Consider the following 4,831-nt stretch of genomic DNA (forward strand, 5'->3'; position numbering starts at 1 on the left):
ACTTAAAATTTTACACAGCAAAGGAGACCATAAATAAGATGAAAACACAACCCAGAATGGGAGAAAGTATTTGCAAATGAAGCAACTGACAAATGGTTAATCTCCAAAATATACAAGCAGCTCATACAGTTCAATGTCAAAGAAAACAAACAATCCAAGTTAAAAATGGGCAGAAGATCTAAATAGACATTTCTCCAAAGAAGTTATACAGATAGCCAAAATCACATGAAAAGATGCTCAACATCACTAATTCTTAGTGAAATGCAAGTCAAAACTACAATGAGATGTTACCTCACACAGGTCAGAATGGCCATCATCAAAAAATCTACAAACAATAAATGCTGGAGAGGGTGTGGAGAAAAGGGAACCTTCATACACTGTTGGTGGGAATATAACTTGATACAGCCACTATGGAAAACAGTATGGAAGTTCTTTAAAAAAACTAAAAATAGGGCTTCCCTGGTGGCGCAGTGGTTGAGAGTCTGCCTGCCGATGCAGGGGACGCGGGTTCATGCCCGGGTCCGGGAGGATCCCACACGCCACGGACTGGCTGGGCCTGTGAGCCGTGGCAGCTGAGCCTGTGCGTCCGGAGCCTGTGCTCCGCAACGAGAAAGGCCACAACAGTGAGAGGCCCGCATATCGCAAAAAAAAAAAACAACTAAAAATAGAACTACCATTTGACCCAGCAATCCTACTGGGCATATACCCTGAGAAAACCATAATTCAAAAATACACATGCACCCCAATATTCATAGCAGCACTATTTACAGTAGCCAGTACATGGAAGCAACCTAAATGTCCATTGACAGAGAAATGGATAAAAAATATGTGGTATATATATACAATGGAATATTACTCAGCCATAAAAAGGAATGAAATTTGGTCATTTGCAGAGATTGGATGGACCTACAGTGAAGTAAGTCAGAAAGAAGAAAGTAAATATCGTATAATAACGCATATATGTGGAATGTAGAAAAATGGTGTAGATGATCTTAGTTACAAACTAGAAATAGAGATACATATGTAGAGAACAAATATATGGATACCAAGAGGGAAAGGGGTGGGGTGGGAGGAATTGGGAGACTGGGTTTGACACATATACATTATTGATACTATGCATAAAATGGACAACTGATGGGAACCTGCTGTATAGCACAGGGAACTTCACCTAGTGCATGGTGGTAAACTAAATGGGAAGGAAGTCCAAAAGCGAAGGGATATTTCTATGTGTATGGCTGATTTATTTTCTTATGCAGTGGAGGATAACACAACATTGTAAAGCAACCATACTCCAATAAAAATTAATTAAAAAATCTTATATCAGCTAAAATGACTTCCCTATACCTCAAAATCATCTCCCTTCTTACCTGCAAATCCTTCAGCAGACCAAAACATGTCCCTTGATGCCATGGTGATTTAGCTGCTTGGCCCAGGTCTAGATCATGTGCCTCAGTGCTAAACCTCCTTTTATTCGCCTAGACATTCATGTTGGGGAAAAACTGATCAGATATTGTGAACAGGTTCAGAATTATGTCCATGGGGAAACATTTTATAGGCCATACATATTGTCACTTATACCCAATTGTCACACAAGCATTGTATATGTGGTTTAAGCAACAGACTTAAAGCAAGCAGTGCTCTCCACACACACACCCAATCAAGACTAATTTGTTTGTAAAATAAATCTGGTCAATTGACTACATAGGATCCTCCAAACCAGCTTTAGTAGACCTCCTCAGAAGTCTCAGACTGAATTCCCAAAAGGCCTCTCAAAGCCAGGAAATCTACACCAAAATCCTGCCATCAGATTGTGCCTCAGTGGAATTCTTGGTCTCCAAAATGTCAAGATTCCTGTACACACCCGGAGACAGTCTATCCCATTCACCTGATAAGCCTGCCAAGAACCCCAGAGTCTCCAGTTTCTGAAGGGGCCAGCCAGAAAGAAAAGAAAAATATTTCAATTTTATTCACAGAGGTATAATTTACCAAATTGCTATAAGTCATGTGTAACTTGAGGGGAAGAGCTTCCTTATATCTGGAGAGCACAGATCAAAATAGTTCTAGAGAAAACCATAAACATTATAAGCATATTCACCAGTTTACTCAGTAACCAATCTTTTTCTTAACTTTTTATGAAGCTAACAGATTTTCTATTAGGATTTTAAATTTCTCACCCATTTCAGTGGTATGATCTGAAATTTTTTAGAGATCTGTGTTTATCAAAAAGCCCTTCCTATGAATCTTCTTGAAGATGAAGTGCTTTTGCAAAGCATCAGCTTAGCTGTCTATTAAAGGCTTAAAAAGGCAAGGGTAAAGATCTGATCACAATGTGTTGACAAAGAAGCTTAATCAAGTTGCTCTCATATAGCCAGAATAATGGCTGATTGACTATACCAGGACATATCTACATTTCAGAAACTTTATATAATTTCTAGAATATCTATAGTAATAACATTTATCCATACCATATAATCTGAGAAGTCTTATTACTCATTTGACAATGCTTCCCATGTAATTCAACATACAAAATAATACTAGTTAAATATTCCTGAGATGCCTCAGGGCCTTCCATAAGAATCCAAAAGTTAGCTGGAAATAAAAAGAACTTTAATTAAAATTTGATATTTGGGAAGTTAGTCAAAAAGTTTCAAAACAATTGATCAAATAAGATCATAGGTCACTGTAAGAAAATACTTATTTCTTATCCAAAGTGAGGAGATCTTAAAAGCAAATACAGATCACTTAAAGGCAAGGAAGTTCATATAATCTGTTATCAAAAGCAGCATTCTAAGTAAACTTGTTCTCTTAACCGAATCTCTTCTTGCACCAGCCTTTTTTTTTTTTTTTTTTAAATTTTTTACTGTCATCTTTACTGGAGTATAATTGCTTTACAGTGTTGTGTTATTTTATGCTGTATAACAAAGTGAATGAGCTATATGTACACATATGTCCCCATATACCCTCTCTCTTGTATCTCCCTCCCACCCCCCTATCCCACTCCTCTAAGTGGTCACAAAGTACTGAGCTGATCTCCCTGTGCTATGCGGCTGCTTCCCACTAGCTATATATTTTACATTGGTAATATATATATATATATGTCAGTGCCACTCTCTCACTTCTTCCCAACTTACCCTTCCCTCTCTCCATGTCCTCAAGTCCATTTTATATGTCTATCTTTATTCCTGCCCTGCCCATACGTTCTTCAGAACCTTGTTTTATATTTTAGATTCCTTATATGTGTGTTAGCATATGGTATTTGTTTTTATCTTTCTGACTTCACTCTATATGAAAGACTCTAGGTCCATACAACTCAATATAAACAAATCAATTTCATTTCTTTTTATGGCTGAGGAATATTCCATTGTATATATGTGCCACATCTTCTTTATCCATTCATCTGTCAATGGACACTTAGGTTAATTCTGTGTCCTGGCTATTGTAAATATTGTTGCAATGAACATTGTGGTACATGTCTCTTTTTGAATTACAGTTTCCTCAGGGTATATGCCCAGTAGTGGGATTGCCGGGTTGTATGGTAGTTCTATTTTTAGTTTTTTAAGGCACCTCCATACTATTCTCCATAGTGGCTGTATCAGTTTACATTCCGACCAATAGTGCAAGAGGGTTCCCTTTTCTCTGCACCTTCTCCAGCGTTTATTGTTTGTAGACTTTTTGATGATGGCCATTCTGACGAGTGTGTGGTGATACCTCATTGTAGTTTTGATTTGCATTTCTCTAATGATTAGTGATGATGAGCATCCTTTCATGTGGTTGCTGGCAATCTGTATAACTTCTTTGGAGAAATGTCGATTTAGGTCTTCTGCCCATTTTTGAATTAGGTTGCTTGTTTTTTTTGGTATTGAGCTGCATAAGCTGCTTGTATATTTTGTAGATTAACCCTTTGTCAGTTGCTTCGTTGGCAAATATTTTCTCCTATTCTGAGGGTTGTCTTTTTATCTCATTTATGTTTCCTTCACTGTGCAAAAGCGTTTAAGTTTCATTAAGTCACATTTGTTTATTACTGTTTCTATTTTCATTTCTCTAGGAGGTGAGTCAAAAAGGATCTTGCTGTGATTTATGTCATAGAGTGTTCTACCTATGTTTTCCTCTAAGAGTTTTATAGTGTCTGGCCTTATTTAGGTCATTAATCCATTTTGAGTTTATTTTCGTGTATGGTATTAGGGAGTGTTCTAATTTCATTCTTTTACATGTAACTGTCCAGTTGTCCCAGCACAACTTATTGAAGAGGCTGTCATTTCTCCATTGTATATTTTTGCCTCCTTTATCAAAGATAAGGTGACCATATGTGCATGGGTTTATGTGTGCACTTTCTATCCTGTTCCATTGATCTATCTTTCTGTTTTTGTGCCAGTACCATACTGTCTTGATTACTGTAGCTTTGTAGTATAGTCTGAAGCCCAGGAGACAAATTCCTCCAGCTCCCTTTATCTTTCTCAAGATTGCTTTGGCTATTCAAGGTCTTTTGTGTTTCCATACCAATTGTGAATTTTTTTGTTCTAGTTCTGTGAAAAATGCCATTGGTAATTTGACAGGGATTGCATTGAATCTGTAGATTGCTGTGGGTAGTATATTCATTTTCACAATGTTGATTTTCCAATCCAAGAACATGATATATCTCCCCATCTGTTTGGATCATCTTTAATTTCTTTCATCAGTGTCTTATAGTTTTCTGCAAACAGGCCGTTTGTCTCCTTAGGTAAGTTTATTCCTAGTTATTTTATTCTTTTGGTTACAATGGTAATTGGGAGTGTTTCCTTAATTTCTCTTTCAGAATTTTCATCATTAGTGTATAGGAATGCAAGAGATTTCT

The sequence above is a fragment of the Lipotes vexillifer genome, unplaced genomic scaffold, assembly GCF_000442215.2.
Source record: "Lipotes vexillifer unplaced genomic scaffold, Lipotes_vexillifer_v1.1 scaffold574, whole genome shotgun sequence".
Classification (NCBI taxonomy): Eukaryota; Metazoa; Chordata; class Mammalia; order Artiodactyla; family Lipotidae; genus Lipotes; species Lipotes vexillifer.